The sequence below is a fragment of the Podarcis pityusensis genome (assembly GCF_964106645.2).
Source record: "Podarcis pityusensis genome assembly, chromosome: 15".
Lineage (NCBI taxonomy): Eukaryota > Metazoa > Chordata > Lepidosauria > Squamata > Lacertidae > Podarcis > Podarcis pityusensis.
The window spans coordinates 19407713-19432012 of record NC_138040.1 but is presented as its reverse complement, the minus strand read 5'-3'; the positions used below and the strand labels follow the sequence as shown (position 1 = coordinate 19432012).

The 24300-nt window shown below is 42.8% G+C and overlaps 1 protein-coding gene across 9 annotated transcripts in view; it reads right to left on the bottom strand.

Moving 5' to 3' along the window:
* The window catches only part of NTM (neurotrimin), a 796613-nt gene that overhangs the window by 95815 nt on the left and 676498 nt on the right, over nucleotides 1–24300 (bottom strand). The window lies entirely within an intron of this gene.

Genomic DNA, 24300 nt, shown 5'->3' with positions numbered 1-24300 from the left:
GCCAGTGACTTTATGATGTAGTTGGACCATCCACATCCACAAGGGGACTTCCAGTCTCTTCCAGACAAAACCAATGTCTATAGACATTGGCAACAGGAGTCAGTGATGGCCTCTAGATAGCTTTAAAAGAGGATGAGACAAATTCATGGAAGGATGAATGGCTACTAGCTGTGATGGCTTTGCTCTGCCTCCTCAGTTGGAGGCAGCGTGGCTTCTGAATACCAGTTGCTGGAAACCACAGGAGGGGAGTGGGCTCTTGTGCTTGGGCCCTGCCTGCAGATTTCCCATTGGACTATCTGGTTGACCACTCTGAGAACAGGATGCTGGACTAGAGGGGTCATTGTCCTGATGCAGCAGCCTTCTTCTGTTCTGTTCTCCTCCTCTCCTTTGGTGGCCTAAATTGCATTTCAGTGAAACTGATTTGGAACAGAATGCGATCAGACCCACGCTTCTTAAGAAAAGCATCCTACAGTGGTACCTCATGTTACAGACACTTCAGGTTACAGACTCCGCTAACCCAGAAATAGTACCTCAGGTTAAGAACTTTGCTTCAGGATGAGAACAGAAATTGTGTGGCGGCGGCGGGAGGCCCCATTAGCTAAAGTGGTACCTCAGGTTAAAAACAGTTTCAGGTTAAGAATAGACCTCCAGAACGAATTAAATTCTGAACCTGAGGTACCACTGTACTTTAGTTTATATGTGTATTAATTAAGACACAAACTCTCTGTATGATATTTGTGCACCCGTTGTTGCACATACACGGAAAATGTCGTAGCCAAGCAAGGTTGCCAAGCAACAATCCGAAACAGCAATTGAAACATAGTATGCAAAACTATTGGCCAAATAACTAATTAATCAAAAGAGCACTGGGCAGAAACAAAGAATGGGAAACCAGCAAAGACATTCAATAAAAGGGGAACTCAGCATAAGAACCCAAAAGGAAAAGACACTCTGTTCTCAGAGAGTGCCAAAACTGTACTGCTTTTGTCTGGACACTGGAGTCTCAAGCACTATGGAAAAAGTGCCTGGAAAGAACTGCCCTCCTGTTCCCATTTAGTCTGGAGGACAGATGATTAAGAGGTGGTCCGATAGGCATCTTCACATATTTGAAGAGGAGTTACAAAAGTGATGGAGCAAATTTGCTTTTCGTGGCTCCAGGCAGTAAGACCCTAAGCAACGGGTTCAACTAACAAGGGAAGAAAGAACTTAGACAACACATTATAAATAACTTCCTGATGGCACAAGGTGGCTGTCAGTGGAACAGACTGCACTGGAAAGTGGTGGGCTCTCTGTCACTGGAGGTTTTTAAGCAGAGCCTGGATGGCTACCTATCAGGGATGCCGCAGCAGTGGTCTGGATGACATTTGAAGCCCCTTAGAACTATAGGATTCAATGATCCCTTGTTATCTCAGACTTCCATGCCCAATTTCATATGTAGAAAGAAACTCTATGTAATCACAGGGTGGTGCTATTTCATATTTAATTTTATCTAACAAGATTTACATACCACTTACTTTTAAAAAAGTGATTGGCATATAATAATATGAAATATTCATAAGGAAATAGTGATAAAATCTAAAAACCAGTAGATATCACAAACATGTCAAAATATATAGTACTTTTCCATCAATAAGACGCCCCCTATTTTGGGGGACTCAAATTTCAGAAAATGGGGGGAGATGGCACAGAGTTGTTGAGCTTGGATTGCCCAGGGTTGTTGAGCTATTATTGGGGGGGGGGGGTTTGCTCACCTGCAAAATCCACCTCCTGTCTGTCCCATTGCCAGCAGAAGCTGCCAATCGCCCGTTCAACTGCTGGAGCGTCAGCCAATCAACACCACCCATTGACACAGCAACCAATAACATGCACAATAGCCGCTGACAGCCTCGGCAGCAACCGATCAAACATCCACCCTGTGCAATACCCATGTATAAGACCACCCCCACTTTTTAACATGATTTTTAAAGGGAAAAAAACATAGTATTATACAGTACATGGAAAAGTACAGTAAATAGAACCAACAGGTTCTAAACCACAATTTATACATTTGGGAAGGCCTTCCTAAAGAAACAACAGGTTTTTAAAAAAGTATTGAAAATGGTCCAACAAAGGCACCTCCCAATATTAATCAGCACACTAAAAGGATCGATTCCCTGCAACTGTGAAGCAAATGTTATATGGCACTTGTAAGAGTGCCAGTTGCGCAGACCAAAGTGGTCAAGTGGGCACAAATGGGCTAAGGTGATCCATCAAGCAAACTGGTCTCAAGTTGCTGAGGACTTTATATAATAATAGCAACACCTTGGAATTGGCTGAGTAGCAAATCAGCAACCAGTACAGATTTCTGAGCGGGAGAAGGGGGTTCTGACAGAGAGTCACTCCTTTGAGGAATCGTGCTGCAGCATTCTGCACTAACTGCATTTTCCGGAACAAATGCAAGGGAAACCCCACTTTAGATTGTATTGCAGTACTCCAGTTCTGAAATCACCAGTGCTTAACTAAGATGGTTTATTGTTTTATTGCTTTATTTATTTATGCATCTATATCCCACCTTTTTCTCCAGGGGTTCTCCACCTCCTCATTTAACCCCCATAAGAACCCTGTGAAGTAGGATAGGCTGAGAGGCAGGGACTGGTCCAAGGAGCATCATATCTGAGTGGGGAGTCAAACCCTGGTCCTAGCCCAATATTCTGACCACTACACCACATTGGTTGTCCTGGTCCAAGAATGGCTGCAACTGTCATCATACCAGGTGACTGGTGTGTCAAAACACTGTGTATTCGCTTTCACAGTTATTTTGCAGAAGATGAATGGGGGCTTTGAGCTGATATGATCAGGGCACCCATAGCTTTGGAAGCCTCTGCATGATAGAGCAAAAAATCCCTTTGCTGGTCCTGCTCTAAGGTCCACCCCTCTTTTCTTAGATTCCTCCTCCTCTAGGATTCCCTCCACGGTGTCTGGCGCAGACTCCAGCCTTTCCAAGTGAGCCGTCTGAGTGCAGAGGAACTGCAGTGGCCTTGCATACATTGCCTCTGACGTGCGTAGGTAAGTAATTTATTGATCCGTAAAGCACTTCGAGACGCTCAGGAAGGGATTATGTCATGCCAACGCTGCGCGATAAAATAAAAAATGATGGACTTTTTGTGAACACGGGGGTGATTTAGGGTTTGTAGCTGGAAGTGTAGTTAAAGTACATTTTAAGTGGAAATCAAGGTAGGTAATGAATTACACCGCGTCCGGAAGGGCTGCTGGGAGTTCGTTTTCCTGGCTTCTGAATCAAGAGCTAATATTCTAACTGTACACTAGAGGACAACAGAGGATTGAACACAAGCTAATGGAACAGGCCTTTGGCATTGGGTGAGGCAGGGAATGGGGCTGAATTTTCATCCAGGCATGGAGTTGTCCCAATGGCATGTTAGCCAAAGTAAGTCATTGAAGAAGACAAGTAAACGATAAAGCCGTTGTCTGAGTATAGTATAAAGGAACAGGTGTCATCAAACCATAAAGATGTCATTAGATTGACTAGGCAAAGAAGTGAGAGAAATCTGAACTGAAATGGTGCCTCAAGCAAAGTCTGCCAAGGTTGGTTCATGTGACAACCAAGTGATGTCATTCTAATGTCTGCATATCTTATTCCAAACCATCTGGGTGGATCCAGCCATGGGACGGATCTGACCCAGGTGGACTGATGAGCAGATGAATGGACAGACAGCTGCTGTCCTCTTGACTGTTTATGGCTGGATCTGTTTCCATTGAGCTCCTGCTCGATGTTACAATGAGATGTCAGCCAGTGAGGTGTAATGGTTAGAGCACTGGGCTACCTACCTCACAGGGATGTTGTAAGGATTAAATAAGAAGCAAGAAAACCATGTACGCCACCTTGAGCTCCTTGGAGAAAAAAGGTGGAGTATAAAGGGGGAAATACAATAAATAATTGTCATAATTTGAATCTGAGGGAAATGATAAGTTTATCATACAGGTATTTGTATTATTATTATTTGTAGTAGTAGTAGTAGTAGTAGTAGTAGTAGTAGTAATAAAAATAATAATAAAAACAACACTCCATGATCCTTAGAGCCAAATGAAACTTTGAAGATATGGGCCCAGATGCAGTGTAATCTGCTTCACCCTTCTCCAAAAAAAAATCCATTCATGCTCTCAAAACCAATAGCAGTTGGCAGGGGTGGGTGTGGGGGGCGACAACTTGCTTTCACCTTCCATCACCACCATCCCTCTAGCATATGAGGAACAGGCAAGGGAGGGGCAGCAAGGTCAGTGTGGGTGTAAATGCACTGGCAGAGCCAATCCAGCAATTCTGGACAGTATGTTTGCACTGCACTGACTTCACTGCTGGCTCACACTTCTCCCTGCCAGTAAGCTGTGTGGATGGATGGCTGTGATGGAATGCCAAACCCTGCTGAAAAATTCAGTTTCATTAGCTGTACCTGATTGGGAACTTCAGAATCAGGTACTCAAATTACAGAAAACATTTTTAATCGACAAATATTATGAAATTGTGTAACTCGTGTGGCCTCGTTTTCAGGGAGGGACAGAGTTCTGGCCTCTGTGTGAGGTTCCATGACAGAAGTGCTTAACACCAATCTCTCTTCCCTTCCCCGATCTTTGCTTGAAAAGGTTCTTTGGAAATGTCAGCTGTGATAATCAATTAATTATTATGAACTGGCCATCAATGGGCTCCCATTTGCACCTATCTCTGAAATGCAAAACTTGAAAAGGTTTGCATCAATCAGTATCAGGTGCGGAGAAGCAGCGATGACAGCCCCAGCCAGCATGGGAAGGAAGCTGGAATGACAGAGGCAAAGCCTGCCGTTAGTTACCCTTTTAATTCAAGCCCGCAAAGCTCGGATTTAACACGACAGTTATTATATGCTAATTAAATGTTTGAATAATTAATCAAATGAATTATTTAAAGTGCCTTTTCCTGCGACATAACAGGTATAATGGGAAGATTTCCCCCTCTACGCTGGGGAACAAAGACTTAATAAATAAGTGATAATAAATATAAACCCGGTATTATTTAACATTCAATGGCAATCTCAGCTCAGCTATATCAAAATATTTTATTAAGATGTCAGCGTATCTGGGCAAAATAAAATAAAATAAAAAGAGAGGTTTGGAAGGCAAGCAGGTGGTGAATGAAAGGTTTCTAAAGCCATATAGGAAAATGCAGGTGGAAGCCCCTCCTGGATGGTGTTGGAGGCAAATAAATATATAAGTCCTAGTCTCCCTGCTTGGAGCTCCCGCTTGCCTTGCGGTCCCTGTTCTTGCCATATTACTCTTGCTTGGAGGTGATTAAACATGGCAGCACCATTGCTGGCCGCTCCAGTGACACAAGCACAGATTTCCCCAGAGCTGGGTCGGTGCTTTCACAGATCTCATTTGCTTTGCCGCAAAGATGATCTTATTTCAAAGAAGTGTTTGCGCTGTTGAGAGCAGATGTGCTCCTTTATGTGAAGTCCCCAGAACATCAGTCAACAGATCAGCCTAACTCAGGATTCCCCAACCTGGTGCCCCACACCCCTCACCAGACGTTGTCAGACTAACATAGATAAGTTTACTAGATAAGTAAGTCTGCAACCCTATAACTCCACTTAACTGTGAGGAAGCCCTACTGAATTCTCTGAGCTGCATCCAGTGTTAACCCTATGCACAGTAGACCCATTGAAAGTAATGGACACGACTAGCTGAGGTCCAATGAATTCCATACAGTAGGTCTGTTCTAAGAATAGTGCAGTTGGATTCAACCCTATAAGGGCTGACATCTGGTTAGACGTGGCTGACATCAGACATGGTTAGGATCACACTGTAAGTAAGTAAATGATGCTAACTGCTGCTTATGTTGACCACAAATAGGCAACTCAGGGCACAGGCTTCATCATGATATTTCAGACTTTAGTGGTTAAAATCTATTCTCTTCTCCTAGTAAATATTGCAGAGTAACCCCCAAGTGACCTTGTAGATCTCACATGAGGTGGTTTGAGGGCCTGTCATCTCTTGCTGTTTTTTTTTTTTTTTTTTTTTTTTTTTAAAGTATAGTGGTACCTCAGGTTACAGACGCTTCAGGTTACAGACTCCACTAACTCAGAAATAGTACCTTGGGTTAAGAACTTTGCTTCAGGATGAGAACAGAAATTGCACGGTGGTGATGCGGCGGCAGCGGGAGGCCCCATTAGCTAAAGTGGTATCTCAGGTTAAGAACAGTTTCAGGTTAAGAATGGATCTCCAGAACGAATTAAGTTCTTAACCCAAGGTACCACTGTAGCTACAGATGCCCCCACGAGACTACCTAGTGTAGCTGCTCTATGAGATCTCAAGACAGGGAAGGGTAATTTTTCCCATCAGCTGATATCTGATCCGGGAGGGGGGGGGGGAGGTGGATATGCCACAGATAGAACCTGAGACCTTCTGCATGCATACTTTGTGGCTGAGCTATGAAACTTTCCTTAAAGCACAGGTCTTTAACTGATGGGTCTGGACTCACTAGTGGATTGGGACCTGATCGAAGGTCGGTCACAACCCAAAATGGATGGCAAAAGATTAAGAATTCAGTCCCAAAATGCATGTTTGGGTAAAAAAAAAAAAAAAAAAAACGGATCTGAAAAAATTGAAGATACCTGATCTGGCACACCCAGTTCCTGGTGCCATTCATGCTGAACACAAAGCAAGTCTCAATGTGAGTGATAGCTCTTGATGGTGTGATGACATTATTAGGGGAAACTGTATGTTTAAAAAAAATAGGCAAAAGATACAGTATGTAACAACCTCCCACATGTTTAATGTACAATTCTTACTGAGAGGTACAGCATGTCTTCAAGATCTGTCACTCCCAAGGGGACTTTCTTCTCTTTGTTTTTGATTCATGCAATGGTACCAGAAGTCCCATGTTCTACCTAGTCATTGGACAATGCACTGGACTTGTAGACTAATGATGGGTGGAGTTATGCAAAGGTTCATTTGGGGTTGAGTCCCACCAGAGTTGTGTTTTGAGAACCATTGTGGTATAAGGGCATTGGACTAGGACCTGGGAGACCAGGGTTCAAATCCCTACTCAGCCATGAAGCTCACTGGGTGACCAAGGGCCAGTCGCTGCCTCTTAACCTAACCCACCTTACAGGGTTGTTCTGGGGATTAAAGGAAGAGGGGTGAAGCCATGCATGACACCCTGAGCTCCTTGGAGAAAAAGGAGCAATATAAATGCAATAAATCAAATCAATAAGTACTTTAAAAATGTAAACAATAGAAGACAGAAGGGTATCCCTCAGACCACCTTGTATGTTTCATTTAAAAAAAGCTTTTCAAAAATGTGGATTTTTTTATCAGGTTTTGTATGTATTCCTCCTAAAATATTTGCACAGAACCAAGATTGGGGGGTGGGGCGATTTCCACCAGACTTGTGCAGAACTGGGACCAGTCACATATTGGTCCTGGATCCATCCATATCTAAACCTGGACTGTTGTTGAGCACTGCATCCTCATCCGGCTTACCTGCATGACAACTTTCCCATCTGGTTGCTGGGTTATTCAGCTGTATCCCCTACAAACCCAGAGATAACATTTGCACCCCTGGTACCAGTACAGGACCCTTACCCCAAACAATGAAGATGTAGGGGGTGGTTATTTTTGATAGGGGGCAGGAAATCACTGGTGTTAGCAGCGCCATCCCTTATGGAGGCCCAATTAAGCCTCCGTGCTACTTTGTCAAGATGGATAAAATAAGGGGTGGAGGTTGCAGCAAAAGAAATTGCGTGGCAGTGGCACGAAGGTAGTGGCTGTGAGTCAATAACTCAGCACGCCTAGTCCAAACGCTATGCTGATGGTAACAAACAACCTTTATGAAAGAACGCCACAATATCTTGCAGCAAGAGTCTATTAAACTGCTACTCAGACACTGCCTTGCTAGACTGTCATTGGAGAATACCACTGGGATGTTTCCTACACAAAAGCAGCACAGAACATGCATATTTCTGCCTAGCCGAGTTCTGTGTCAGATTAAGGCAAACAACAAATATAAAGTCCCCAAAGAGAAAGAGAGAGGAGTGCATTAATGCTTTGTGTCTGATGTTGGAGCCATGCTCGGCAGCTTCCTGGCTTCCCGCTCGAAAACAGTCACCAGGATGTAGTTTTTGTAATTTGTTGGCCGGGTAGAAGGTTTTTGTTTGTTTGTTTTTCAAATGAAGGTCGGACGCTCCATTGCCTCCAACCAATGAAGAAAGAAAGTAAAGAAGAAAAGGGGCTAAAACTTTGTAGTTAAGGATTAAATGCATAGGATTTTTTTTTAAAAAAAGAAACCCAAAACACAAGTTCTACTGTTTTAAAAGCTTTGTTTATATTTTTCCAGCTGTTGACTTACCAATATTGAGAGTAGCCAGTCAGGTATCTCTGGGGTGCCCCTAAGCAGGGTGTAAATTCAACAGGCCCTTCTGAATCTACAGAGACTGGTCTTCAGTGGCAAGCAATGCTTACAAACCAAGAGGTTCAACACAGCAATCATGAGAACTAATGGCCACTGAGGGTGTTGCCTGTGTCATTGTGCACCAGAGCTATCATCAAAGATGAATCCCCACTTGTTGAAAATGTTCAGACAATTTTGGGTTTTGTTTTTGTTTGTTTTTTGTTTTGTTTTACAGGACTAGTGAAATTTCCCAGGGAAGTGTGGAGTGCAAGCCCTGTTGTAGTCAACGGCGTTTACTTCTGAGTAGGATTTTCCAGTAAGCTGCCTCTAAGTTTTGCTTAAGCAATATTTCAAGACAAATTTAGAGGTCTCTCTTAAGGCGTAATGAACCTGGAAATCCAAGGGAAGCAAAAGAAGTTTTGATAAAATTATCAACCTGTGTGTGTGTGTGTGTGTGTGTGTGTGTTCGTACAAGCAAATGTTCTTATTTCATGCTCTCTTTTTTCATCACTGCAATACACTGGGGAAGGCAAAGTAATTCTGCTTGCCATCCAATTCACAGATCAGCTCAAGGGATGGGTGGATCAGTTTATTTCTGGTCCGCATCACTTTTGCACATTTTCAGTCATGAGCCCATTCCATGCCATTTCTGCATTAATCCTCATTTTAAACAAAACATGCAAAATGAACTTTGTTTTGGTCAATTGTTAAAGTGTGTATATAACAAAGGATGGGTGAGGGTGACATTTGCTTGGTTCGTATTCTTCTCTTACCACTGGAATGAAGTTGTGCAAAATTTAACTGCAGGCTGCCACATACTGCAAAGCAAGCTGCTAAATAAGCTGATTTTTTAAAAAAGCAAACCTTTTTAAAAAGCAATAACGTGCTGATATATTCTTGCAACTTTCACAATTTTTCAGTATCTTTAAGGAAGTGACTCACGTGCTTGTTATGCGCTAACTACTGTATAAATATTTTGCACTTTGTACCACGTTCAGAGCACCCGTGGCACAGATGTGCCTCTCCTGTTATGTGTATCAGAAATAAAGGAATGCTCCTGGCACTTGTTTCAAAAGATTATCTCGTGGTCTGGTTTCAAAAACAGATACAACTCAATACATGCCTTCCTTAACATGCTTTCTCTCACAATATGCATTCCTAAAGGCACTTTATGCAAGAACACACTTTTAAAAACACTTTTTTTTTTTTTTTAGATGGAAACTTCACTGCACAATCTAGAGAAATGTGAGAGTTAATTATGTTCTGATATGCACATTAGTTCAGGAGATGCAGATAGGTCATTTTTATTGGAATTCAAAAGAAGTGAATCCCTCAAGCATCCATGCATAGCACTGTGCCCAGAAGAGCCATGTAAGAAACTTCATATGGCAGAGGGCCACTTTGATGGGTGAGTGGAGCCGCTCACCTGTCAACCACCTGGTGTCACGTGAAATCGCCTAATTGCAATTTCAATCTACAGCTACGAAGGAAGGATCAGGAGCATGCTCTAAGTGTACTCTTCTTCTTTTTTGGTAAATAATTTTTTATTACTTTTTCACAGTTACATTTTTACAAATAAAAACAACTACCTTTTCACAAACCTTCCCTTTGAGATTCTTTAAATCTCTGGACTTCCCTCCATACCCCCTTCTGGTTCCTTATATTAACACATTTCTTCTGCATATCCATTCTTAAACTTTTTCCATTATTATTTCCCTTTATTTTATCTAATTTTCTATAGTTGCAATCATTATTTAAAAGCCTTGTTTACAGTAATTTGCACATAAACAATAAATGATTCCCACTCTTTTTAAATTTCTCGTTATCATAGTTATTAATTTTGCCATTTCTGGATAGCTTGATCTGCCATTCTTCTTTCGTTGGTGTCTTTTCTTCCTTCCATCTTTGGGCTAGCAGTATTCGGGAGGCTGTTGTGGCATACATAAATATTTTCTTCTGTTCTTTAGGTAGTTCAGCTCCCTTCAATCCTAATAAGAAAGCTTCTGGTTTTTTAACAAAAGTTGTTTTAAACATTTTCTTCAGCTCATTATAGCTCATTTCCCAGAAGCTTTTAATAACCTTCCATTCCCACCACATATGATGGAACGTACCCTCCTTTTCTAAGTGTACTCTTAACCCTTTGCAGCCCCAGAGTGAATTTAAGCTGCATCTTCCTTTGCACCTGTGGCTTGAACTGCAGAGGGTCACTATCCTATTTGAAGGCAACATGGTTCTAAAAGGAAGAATTAGGAACACAAAGTGCAGTTCTGATTCTTCCTTTGCAGTAGTGGTGGCTTGAACTTTCCTGACTCTGACCTCATATATGGTGTCAGGTTGTGGGAAGGTTGAGTATGGCTCACCAATAATGGTTTGGGAAGCTGCCCACAATATGTTTGCAAGCAACCTAAGAGACCTAACTGGTCTTTTTAGAAGCGTTGTGTACTGGATTTGGCCAAAGGCTGAATCCCAAATTGAATTGGGTCAATTCAGATTCCTGGGTCACCCCAGGTTAGGTTGAGCTACCTAGAGCATTCTGGGGTTGTCAGGAGATGGGGACTCAGACAGGAGGATAGAGAGGAAGGCAACCTCAAGGCAGCCATACACAGCACTATTAATTAGATATATGGGCTAGAGATGCCCCACCATTGTCACAGATACATGACACATTAGATTTCTTTATTTATATTAAAATGGTGGATTTTGTCCAATGTCAGTCATGCTCAGAGTAGACCCACTGAAATCCATAGACATGGCAAACTTATTGTTAGGATATAGCTCCGTTCCACCTTTAGAACAGGCGTGTGGAGTAGTTGTGTGTCACATGTCTGTTTACTTCCAGCACAGTCTGCTGGGAACTTCTGTTGTATATAGCTTTTGCCTATGCTGTTTGCTTGGACACGAAGGGAAGCAGACATGTTTTCCTTTGTCCTGATGCTGAATAAACGCTTGTAAATATGCTTACATATGCCTCTGTCCGCTACTGCTGTTGCAAAGAGTTCTTATCTCTGCTGGCTTGCCTGCTTAGTCTCTAAAGGTCTTTGAGGCTTGAGTCGCAGTTTTGATGCTGTTCTGAGAACAGGCTGCCAGCTGGAGCCATCTGGGGGCCTGCCAATTGCCCCTGTCTCCCTGGACGCATCCCAACACTTATATCCATTCATTTCCATTGGCCTACTCTAAGTAAAAGTGAGTTGGGAAAAGTGGACAGAGAACTGTTCTTCTTCATCTCCCATAACAGCAGAACTTGTGGACATTCAGTGAAGCTGGATGTTGGAAGATTCAGGACAGATGAAAGGAAGTCCTTCCTGCAGTGCATAGTTAAGCTATGGAACTTGCTTCAATGCGAGGCAGTGATGGCCACCAACCTAGATGACTTTAAAAGAGGATTAGACAAATTCATGGTGGAGAGGGCTATTGGTGGCTATTTGCAAGGATGACTATGCACTGCCTCAACAGTTGGAGGCAGGGATGCTTCCAAATCCAAGTTGCTGGAAACCATGGGAAGGGCTCTTGTGCTTGGGTCCTGCTTGCAGGTTTCCCACAGGCATCTGGTTGGCCCCTGGGAGAACAGGATGCTGGACTAGATAGGTCATTGGCCTGATCCAGCAAGCTCTTCTCATGTTCTTATGAGACAAGCATTTGTGCCCCTCCTTTCCAGTAAAAGCTGTCAAGAAGACTAGCAACAATGGTCATAGCTAGGCTTAAGAAGCAACATTCAGTGTAGAAATTTGAGCTGTTTTTGAATAAATACAAACCACAGAAATCTAGCGAACCTCCTTTTAGAGGCAATTCTATATGTGTCTTTTCAGGCAGAGGGCCTTTTCAGGTAGTGGTACCCACCCTGTGGAACGCCCTCCCTACAGATATCAAGGAAATAAACAACTATCTGATTTTTAGAAGACATCTGAAAGTAACCCTGATTAGGGAAGTTTTTTAAGGACTGATGCTTTTATTATGTTTTTAGATATGTTGTAAGCCAGCCAGATGGGCAGGGAAGAAGAAGAAGAAGAAGAAGAAGAAGAAGAAGAAGAAGAAGAAGAAGAAGAAGAAGAATTACAGCAAAGCCTATGTCAAGATAATTGGGCACAGGATTGCAGCCTTAACCCATACCCTCCAACATTTCTCTGATGAAAATAGGGACATCCTAAGGAAAAATGGGACATTCTGGGATCAAATCAGAAACTGGGACAGCTTCTCTAAATCAGGGATGTCCCTGGAAAATAGGGACACTTGGAGGGTCTGTTAACCTGCTTTCAAACAGATCAATTATGACTTCAAGAGCAGGTGAGATGGGGTCGATAACAGGATGCTTGAGGAATTGGATCTTTGTGAATTTGAATTCCAACATGAGTCAACCTGCTCTGCACCTTCCAGACTCATGTGCTAATTGGGACTGCATTAGCCACCAGATTTTGTACTTCCCAAATCCTCCAATGCAGTCCTCATCTAAAAATAAAAAAAAGCACCCAAATCCATTTGGAAATGCTCCTTTTGTGAAAAAACATATTTAAAATATACCAATATGCATATAAAGGAGGGGGTTTGGTGGGTGGTTAGATTAGATGATGCTTACAAATTAATGCAAAAATTAAAAGCATGTGAATAATAATAATAATAATAATAATAATAATAATAATAATAATATTTTATTATTTATACCCTGCCCATCTGTCTGGGCTTCCCCAGCCACTCTGGGCGGCTTCCCAAAAAATATTAAAATACTGTAATACATCAAACATGTGAATGTGACTAAGACCAAAAGCAGGCTGATGTGTTTAGCCCTTGTCAAAATAAGGGAAAAGAAGACTATTCCTCTTCATTTTTCATTGGTTTTGCATGCACTGCAATGATTATAAGGAAACAGGAAGCCTGGGATGGGTGCAGTCTCCATGCACAGCAGCTGCATGGGATAAATTATATTCCCCCGCCCACCAGGTGTTAGGGCAGGGTGTATTCCAGCCCATCCTACAATTTAACTGAACAACACTGCACTAGATTTTGAGCTTCTCTAGGTTCAGTTATGGCTTAAAATATTATCCTATTCCACTGGGGGGTGGGGGGTGGGACAGAGGGTAGCAAGATTAATATCCTAACAGTATCTTTGCAACCCCCATCCTGCTTGACGAAAAGCATCTGTGAGATCTGAGCCCTATATGTGGAATTCAGAGCCCATCTGCAGAAATGACTTGAGAATCCTGGAAATGAAGGGGACATATGACACAGACTTAATAGGCAATTAATAAATAACTAATAGAAATTGCTCTCCTCAAAATGAGGCCTAATGAGATGTGTCATATGTTGCAGAGATGCTTCTAAATGATTTCCCCCAAAAAAACAAATAGCCTCTCTTGTTGCGGCAACAGAGCTTTCCTCTCTGTGCTGGAGGACACAACATTATTTACATGCATCTCGACAGCATGTTATATGATAAAGCATCACCATAATTCATTACTCCGTGAGAAGGGGAAATTTTTAATCATGCATTAGGACAGTATTTGTAAAAAGTGCTGTTACATCAGAGTGTAACCAGCTCAGCACTCTAGGCAATGCATTAACAAAGCTCCAAGCTGGGAGCTGACTCTGATCTCACTTTCACCAATGTGGATATTCCCATTTGCATCATCATATACAATTCCAGCCTTAGAATAACCAAAGCTTTAAAATAAATGTAAAACAACAACAACAACAACCCACTTTAATTTATTTCTCTTTGATTTAGATTTTCTAAAACAGTATTGTGGAAATATTTATGCTTATAATGGAATATGTTTTTGTGACTTGTGTTGTTGTTTAACTGTTCATTCTTTGCAGAGATTCCTTGGAAGGAAAGGTTGTTCAGGAGTTCTGCAAATAAATCCATAATACCCAAGCTTGGGACCATCCAATGAAGTCAAATGCTGGCAGACCCAGGAGAGACAAAGTAAAGTCCTTCACACAGTGCATAGTTGAACTATGGAATTTGCTCCCACAAGATTCAATGATGGCTTTGGATGGCTTTAAACGTGAACTAGACATTTCCATGAAGGACAAAGCTATAAAGGTAAAGGACCCCTGACAGTTAAGTCCAGTCGCAGCTGACTCTGGGGTTGCGGTGCTCATCTTGCTTTACAGGCCGAGGGAGCCGGCATTTGTCTGCAGACAGTTTTTCCGGGTCATGTGGCCAGCATGACTAAGCCACTTCTCGTGCAATAGAACACCGAAACCAGAGCAGCACATGGAAACGCCATTTACCTTCCCGCCGGAGTGGTACCTATTTATCTACTTGCACTTTTGGGTGTGCTTTCAAACTGCTAGGTTGGCAGGAGCTGAGACCAAGCAACAGGAGCTCACCCTGTCACTATAAGTAGCTGCTATTCATGATATCTGTTCTGCATCTTCATGTTCACTGTTAGAGGCAATACATCTCTGAGTGCTGGTTGCTGGGAATCACAAATGGGGGAGACGGCTGTTACTCTCAGGTCCTGCTTGATGGTTTCACATAGCCATCTCCCACTATGAGACTGGGATGCTGGGCTAGATGGTCCTCTGGCCTCATCCAGCAGGCCTCTTTTTAGGTTCTTATGTGGGTGGTCATTAAATAGCAAACAAGGCAGAGGGCAAAGAAGAAAGAAAACAGTGGTGATTGGAATGTCATCAAGACAACATGTTTGCACCAAGTGCTGAAATTGCTGAAGATGGGAGGAGCTTTGCAACACTCATGGAAATACAGGGATAAGTTTTGTCTCATCCCCAACCACCATCCCTCCAACAGTTTTTGTTGCGCTTTTTGCAAGCAAACTTCAAGTGCTGTTGACAGCCGTTTGGAGTCCTACCCAAAGCAGCTCTCTCCCACGCCTGCTGGGGTTAGCGTAAGGGCGTGGCACTTCTTGGCTGTGCCTGTTTCATCCTACAAGTCCTCAGAGCTGACAGTGGTTCTGTTAATCCCCTTGTGAAATGTCACTGTGTGGGAACGAGTCAGGAAGGGTGAGAGCAAAAGAGAGGAAATTTGAACATGACTTCTTGTTAATACAAAGCTTGTCAAACCCGTCACCTAGAAATGCTGAATGTCTTTATTAGATTCCTTTATCTCCCCCCGAGATTGGAGGGACAAGGCTGCCTGATTCTCTACGGAGATGTCATCATCCAGAAACTAATTAAGGGCTGAAGAGGAAGTGGGGCGTCGGGCACTCTAGAGAACAAAATGTATTAGCAACCGGAGTCAACGAAGATATTACAAGTGAACTTCAGATCGGAAAGGGCAAGCTGGGAATTTGACAATAACTCTCTGTTCCCCCACTCCTACCACTTGCTCCCCACAATCATCCCCCCCTTCCCTGATGTCTTGTGTTGCCTGAGGCACAAGCAAGTCCAGAGGGATTTTGGTGATTTCCTGGCATTTCAGCAAACAGTTTGCAATCTTTTTGCGAGAAGGAAGAACAGGGGAACATTTGACCATCCCTTTTTCAGAGCAGCGCTGCTACACGATTGGCAAAAGCACATCACACAACTCTTGCCTGACTGCACTGTTTCATATTGCAGGTTGAATGAAATGATAAAGGAGATAAAAGGAAACCAAGTTGCTTCAAAGTTAGAGGGTCTGCCCACTCCTTTGTGAACCTCATGGTGAGAAAGGTATATACCATAGATCAGGGTCAGCAAACTTTTTCAGCAGGGGGCCGGTCCACTGTCCCTCAGACCTTGTGGGGGGGGGGACTATATTTTGGAGAGAGAAAAATGAATGAATTCCTATGCCCCACAAATAACCCAGAGATGCATTTTAAATAAAAGCACACATTCTACACATGTAAAAACACCAGGCAGGCCCTACAAATAACCCAGAGATGCATTTCTACTCATTTTCACACATTCCACTCATGTAAAAACACGCTGATTCCTGGACCGTCCACGGGCCAGATTTAGAAGGCCTGATCCAGCCCCCGGGCCTTAGTTTGCCTACCCATGCCATACTGTACATGATCATATCAGTTTCTCCGGGAGAGTAAGAGGAAGTTTTCAAGTTGCTGGATATCATCATTAGGGCAGGATAATGTATCAATATATCGTCCAAATCCGGTTCAAAGTTCATATCGTGATGTCAGTTTCATCATATAGTGTGAATCATGATGTGTGTGTGTGCGTGTTCACACACACACTATGCAAAAATCACAATGTGGGAAAAGCCATGGAGCCAGCCAATGCCTCTACATAGCTCCATCCTTATTTCAGACATTGTGATATATCGGTATATCGTGATGTTTAGCTGGTGATATATCACGAAGTTGTAAATCAGATATCAGCCAGCCCTAATCATCATTCTAGCAGCTAACAGCAGAAACTCCTTGTGAGAGAGGCTAGGACTTGTGAAAATGTGCAGATTTAACAAGATAAGATGAACCTGCTGGATCAGACCAAAGGTCCATCTGGTCCAACCAGATGCCCAAGGGAATAACAGGTATGGGTTTCTTCCATCCGCAGCCAGCTCCACACATGGCTCCCTTCATGCACTGTTATCTCTGATAACAAAAGGTGCTAAAGAAACACAATAACAGATGCTTCCGGGCTGCCTGCATAGCTGTGGATGTTGTATTCACAGCAAAGCTGAAGAACATGGGGTCATCGTGGATGGTCAAGGAGATGCATCATTGAATGCTTCTTAATGAAGGTTCCTCCTTCCCTTTCTACTGTTAGCATCTTTCCCCCTACTCACTCTCTCTTGCATCCTGCAGGAGGGCAATGCTACATAGTGGTGGCTGAATGGTTCATTACCCCCTAGTCAGACTTAGTGGAGGAAAACCAGAAGTCTGCGGCAACATAATGAGTCCTTCAATTGACAGAGAATGAATGGATTAATTTGAGGCTATTAGAGTCTTTTTCTGTCACTGTTCTTAAAATATGCAGCAACAACCTTTTACAAGGGAGCATAAGATGTGTCATAACAGCATCTGCGGTCATGGGATTTAAACAGAGAAAAAGAAGGAACAAATAGAGGTCAGTGTAGATACATAGGAAGCTGCCTTGCACTGAGCCACAGCATTGGTGCACCTTGTTTAGCATTGTTTACACTGACTGGCAGCAGCTCTCTGGAGTTTCAGGATGCTTCTGGACCACCACTATTTTCAAGGGCAATTCAATCACATACTGGCAAATTCAGATTGTACAATTAGATTTGATTTTGGAGGCTATGAGCAGCAAATCTGCTTTTCCAAAGTATCATTTTTATTTTATTTTTTTGCAATAAAGAAACAGATGGGAAAATGCACTGGGAAGTGTAGAATAACACTGGCTTACAGCAGCACTGTGTAACCTCCCTACAAGCACATTGAAATAAATGCTCAGTAAGCAGCTAATGTCTAAACTCCCTGGAAACTAATCAGGATGAATGCTAAATAAACAGATTGCCTGGAAGCAACTTCAGGTAGGGGACATACCCAGTCCTACAGCAAGGTGCCAGGGATGGACCCTGGGACCATTTGTATGCAAAGCAAATTGAGCCACACACCCTTCTCTTGGACAAATTTAGCATGGTCTGGGATGGCAAGTTCTTTGTTCAGCATCACAGACAAGAGTGGGGGAAAATGAGCCAGAGAGGTGTTGCTAAATGCCTCTTGTGCACTGTTTGCATAAAAGGCACATGGGTCTGGTGTCAGATATATCCTAATGTGACAACATTTGTTCAATTTCCAAAGCAAAATTAGAAATGACAAGATGCTGTCTGGAGATGGTTGTCAGAAAAGCAAGATCTCCGTTTATGCTCATATAGGCTTATCAATGAAAAATGTGTGTCAACAGATGTCTGTGTCTGATAGGAAAATGCTACAGTTTACATTCCTGATCTTATTGGGGTTACTATCTTGTGATGGGGCTCAATGCACAGAAATTTCCACTAACTGAGTCTAGTCCACCCCTCTGGAGGAAGAGAGAGAACATTTGCTCCATTGTCTATAGGATAGCCCTATAGATATTTGAAGTTACTATCCTATCTCCCTTTAAACTTTTCTCTTCTTCGTGCTAAGCATACTCAGATCTTGGGACTATTCCTCATAGGGCTGTTTCCAGATAACTCACTATCCAATATATCCTTCACTGGACACTTCCCAGGTTGTCAATGCCCATCTTAAATTGTAGTGACAAGAACCAGACACAGTATTCCAGAGGAGTTGTGCTACTTTCTCCCCACTCAACTTGATGTGAGGGAGACTAGGACTGAAACCTGCAGTAAAACTGAAGCTTACTGGGTGACCTTGGACCAGGCATTCTCACCTCAATCCAATCTATCTCACAGGGAAGTTGTGAGGATAAAATGGGATGATCTTGTGTGAACAATGCAACTTTAAAAAAAAATACTGAATAGGTCACTCATCCATAGATGACCTCCCCCCTTCTGCTAACCAAATCAAATAAAGAGCATTGCAATGAAGGCCAGGGCACAGATCTATTCATCTTTTTCTTGTTCTTCAAACAAGACAACTCCACTCAGATTTAAACCTTGTTTCATTTCTATCATTTCACACTGAGACCAGGTCATGAACCAGAGACCTTCTGGGTGTCAGGCATTGCCTTATGATAATGAGCATTGTTGTAACTCTTGTCTTTTAACCTATAACATGAGTACGGAAACTTTTAACTCAAGGTCTGCCTTCCCTACTGGGAAGTCTTCTTCAAGCATCCTGCCAGTTGATTGATTATTTAATTTCTATATTGCTTAATATAGTAAAAATATCTCTAAGCAGTGTGCAAAAACCTGAAGCAGCAACAGACAACTTAAACAAAATATTAGCAAAATTCACAGTTACATATAAAAATGTGACATTATTACAAAGTTACTAATATATAAAAATCAATATCAATGCATTTTCCTTCTGGTGCAGCCTAGTGGGTGGGACCAGAGGCAAATGTGGGCAGAGCAATGAATGCATCTCTGTACAGTAGGCTAGTTTCTATGCATAATTCTACACACCCTCTTGTCCTGTATCCAGAAAGCCAAAAAGCATTACCAGAACACATTTCAGGCAAAACACTCAAAGAGGGTGGAAAACAGGATCCATTAGGAGTGTGGTCTATGGAAAGAGGCTGTGTGGCTGGGAAGGTGGTATTGCCCAGGAGAGAGTCCCAAGCGCCAGACAAAGAGGCCAGAATGACCGCATTTGATCTTTGGGCTTGAGGTTCCCTAACCCTGGCCTAGAGGCTTATTGTCTGAGTTTATGGCATACTGATCATCCATCAGATTCTGGATTTCTATGGATATCTGCTGTAGCTCAAAACAAACCAGCCTACAATCCCAGTTTAGCGATATTTATTCATTTGCTTTCATTGTATTTATCTGCAGAACGTGGGTGTATGTTTTCATATGTTTTTACTTTATTCATACCCGCTGCCTTGTGGGACATCTTTGGGAGATGAAAAGGCTAAGGAGTAAGCCCTACGCAAATCCAGAGTGGAGTCCCTAAGGCACTTGAATGGCGTCTGTATGCCGCCTTCTGGCAACTCCAGAAACCCATCTTGTGCCAAATTTATTGCTCTTCTTTTCTTTGGACCATATCAGGGAGGCTGAGAAGGACCTCCATACACACTGCCCAGGCTTGTGCCCCAGGGAGGTCACTTCAGTGTTCTAGCAGAGCAAAAACAATGCAGGACACAGCCGTTATGAGTTACTGGAACGTGACTCTACTTCAATTGGCTATGTATTGTACAATGCAAGCTGTGCCCCAGCCATTGCTTCCTCCATCTACTAACAGCCCTTCAGTGAATATGTTACCCTTACATCAAAGATACACAGTGGTGTTCTAGGGACCTTGGGAATCACAGGATCTTTCTATTGGAGGCAAGGAGGACTCTTCTCTCTATTGTCCTATGGCCAGGTGCTTTGTGGTGCACCAGACACAATGTGCTGCTGACTGAAGGGGAAGGGAGAGAAGAAAAAGTGCTCAGACATGGCACGTCTGTCTCACTCCTGCAGAAGTATAAGAGCATAAAGAGAGCCCTGCTGGAGAGCCAAAGGATCATCTAGCTAGCCCAGCATACTGTCAGTGGCCAGTCAGATGCCTATGGGAAGCCTGCAAGCAGGATCTAAGAATATCAGTGCTCTCCCCATTTGTGATTCCCAGCAAGTTGCATTCAGGTGCTTACTGTCTCTGACAGTAAGGAGAACCTAGGAGGGAGAACCTAGCCATCACAGCTAGTAGCTGCTGATAGCCTTGTGAAATGGATTGGTTGCTGTTTTACAGTTACAGTTTGATGCTTCCACATCATTTATTGTTAGCACACCCCAATTAAAACATTACTTAGGCAGGGGAATAGCCAATGCAATTGCAGGTAAATATTCATTGAAAGAATGTACTCATGTTCTTAAATCTTTACCCTTCTCCCACATATCACCCTTGGTTTGGGAATGTTACTTTCTATCAGCTGTGACATCTCCTCTTTGTTTCCTGCTAGTTGTTTGGGGAAAAATTCATGCTGGCCTCCTTCTTACTATTGATCCTCCTGATCATTATGAAGATTGTTTACAGTGGGTTTCTTTCTGTTTTATTTCCCCCTTTAAAAAAGAAAGAAAGAAAGAAACTATGGGGTGTATAAATCATTATTGTTTTAACTTAGTTCCTGTACTTTTAATTAAGTTACTTTTCCAATTTTTTTTATCTAGTTCATTTGTCTCTGTTCTCTTTATCCATCCTTTCTTTTCCTCCTCCCTTTCTCTGTTCTCTTTCCCCCCTCCTTCCCCCCCAAGGCAGACTTGGGTGTGAAATTATACATTTCCATCCAGCTAACGATCACTTTGAATTTTTAAATGTTATTAAATTGGATTGCACTGCGGTCACTGGACTATAGTCATCTTGCTGAGATATTTACTTGCAGTATTGAAAATGAAATTGGATTGAAAGCCGGGTGATGGGGAAGGGAGGTCGGGATAAGGAGGCTCTGCTGTCCGTGGTGCTGAAACTAAAGAGACTCCCTTGAGATTTTATAGTGAGCAAGTTCAAAGGAACATCTTATGTCAAGCCGTGCACGTATTGTAATATCTTTAATAAATCAATTACTTTTTGGCAGGGAAGTGTCACAGCATCTCAAAGCCTGGTAATCACTTTGCTGTTGCTGCGTCTTAAATGCTGAAAAGCTATGGGAGCAGGAGGGGTGGAAGGAGCCTGGCGGAAAAAAACAAAAGGACAGAACTCAAGTGCTTTGGCCTTAAAAGGCAGTGATAAATAAGTAAGCAAAAATCACCCACTCTGGGGTGCAATTACATTTCGATCCTGACCAAATCCATCAGTGGCCTGTGAACTAGAGAGATCTCCAGCCCAATTTATCTTTGGATTAGAGAAGGAAATCACAAACATAGTGATCCCCTGATGCTGAAAGCATTTTTTTTTGTTTCATCAAGAGTTTTTTTTTTAAAGAGAATTAATATGATTTAGCATTGGTCATTTCTTCTGCATTTCATGACTTTATAATGTTATGATGGTTTACTGATTTCATTGTACACCACCCTGATCTTATTATTATTTTGAATGAGCTTGTGGCATATAAATGCTCTTATAAATAAGTGAATGGATGACTAAAATATGCCATAAAAACAGAATCAACAACTGAAAGGAACTGAGTCCCCTCACGCTCCTCAGTTTTCCCACACCCTTGAAGGAGAGGCTCAAGTGATCTTAGCTATAGATCAGTCTTTGGTCTTGCATCCTGGTTTTGGAGTGGTGTTCTTTGGCATGTGGGTTAAAAGAGTGCCTCTGGGCACATACAGAGAACCAACCCATTGCCACTGAGTCCATAGCAGGCATCACAAGTAGGACCTTGCAGAGAGGATGGCTGAAGGAAGAATTAAGGCTGGCACCACTTGTTTTAGAAATTCAGCACTATTAATAGCTTGTGTGCATGCATATATATATATATCTATATATATATATAGATAGATATCAGCATAACCGAGCAATGTCATGTCACATGCCTTCCATAATCTTGGAGTAGGGAAGGTTTTGCAGTGAGATGTTTGCCACAGCACTCTCCTCTCCTCTGCACAGATTATCTCACAGCTGATCCAGCGATCTTACTTTAATCCCTCCTCTGTTGCTCTCCCAGAAGATCCAGAATGGGACTGGGGATGGATTCCCCACCACCACACACCTCCAAAGCTAATTTTTTAAAAAAACCCATAGTAGACTGAGTAGCTGCACTGAATATTTCCCCAATTACTTAATCACAAAACAATTTTTTTTAAAAAAATTGTGTGCAGAATGAATCTGAAGATATTGTTTCCTATAAATGAAGAATTTATTACACCCATTTTTGCAAAGAAAGAAAGAAAGAAAAACAACTTTCAAAGTATCTGTCCACAGAAAAGCTTTCAATTGATTTTTGTGTGTGTTGATTGCACAACTCTTACACCTATTTTGGCGACTTGTGAAATTATTCAGATGTTTTGATTTCATGGACAAGTCTCTGCATTTGCTGCAATTTTACTTTACCAGAGGTTTTCTGCAGTAGCTCTAGCATATAGTTAGCTAACAGGGCATGCCCAAGACATTTTGCTTCCTGTGGTAAAGGCCTATCTGGTGCTTGCACACAGAACCCCAAATATCATGCTCAGAAGCCAACTAGACAGGCAGTTGAATTGTACTTCAGCGTTGGCAATGGGACAGCATCCTCAACTATACCTGAAGGCAGCAGACTAATTTGAGAACACAGGGCAAGTCTGTAGACACAGCTCTGTCTTCCAGTGACATACTCCTACTCCCCACCTCCAGCATCTGTTGCCTAAGGTTGCTGCTTCACTCTGTGCAATGGTGGGGACAGCCCCGTCTAACATTAAGGCTGGCCCTTCCCTCCTATCCATTACTTTTACTTTCCAGAGATCAGAGTGCAAATATTACCCCATTACCACCAGGGTGTCAGGAGAAAACTTCCCCAGCAATCCACCAAACTGCAAGCAATTAGCAGAACCATCTCTGCCCCTGGGCAAGTGATGAACCCAAGTTATGCAGAGCAGAATTCAAGAGAGCAAAACAGAAAGGCTCCTTTACAGTGAAGTATTTGTTTCCAAGAGAACTATGCAGAATTCCAGTGATCTCTAGACCAGTTCAGTTCAAGCCTTTGCCTTCCCCTTCTCTCTGCATCTGACAATAGTCTCCTTTCTCCCGAATAGCCATAATTTGAGCACAAACAGGCATGAAGCTTTTCAAGAAGTAATGAACTCTGTGCTGGAACCGCAGCAAGGGAGGTTTTAATGCTAGGCTCCGAGACTGTGGCAAGGCCATCAATTACACAGCCCCACAGCTGAAGGAGCAAAATATAACATTTCAGACAGGTGCTGCCAAATGGAAGGGGGAGATGCCATGAGCAAAATAAAATAAACTCAAAACACCTGCAAGCAAAAGAGAAGACTGAAGGGTCAGATCATCCAGATCAAATTAGAGGAAGGAGAGAGGGACAAGTTGAGTGTAATGAACTGGCAGGACGACAGGGAGGAGGAAGAGGAAGAAGAGGATCCCAGCAAAGGGTGTACCTGGGACTGGGACACACCAGGGCAAGCTGGGGGTAGGGAAGGAGAGGTTGGTGTAGGAAATACTCATGGGGTGATTTAGGATGGTGAGCGGGATGGGGGTCAGTGCACAGGAACTGGAGCCGCAGGACCCATCACCAGAGCCAGAGGGGCCCCTGTCTCAATGAACATGGCAGACTCTGAGGCGTAGGGAAAAGCAAGAGGGGTGCTCTGGGAGGCCGAGGCAGGCAAGGGCCCAAAGCTCAGCTCACTAGGTGCCCATGTAGGGCTCAGCAGCTCTGGGAGGAGGTGTGTGATTTTTCAGCTGCAGTAGGCTCAGAACAGGTGAGGGTCACATGCCTCATCAAGCTCAGATGTTGAAAACAGCATGCAAACTATAAGAGAGAAGCAGAGCTGAGGTGCTGTGTCTGTT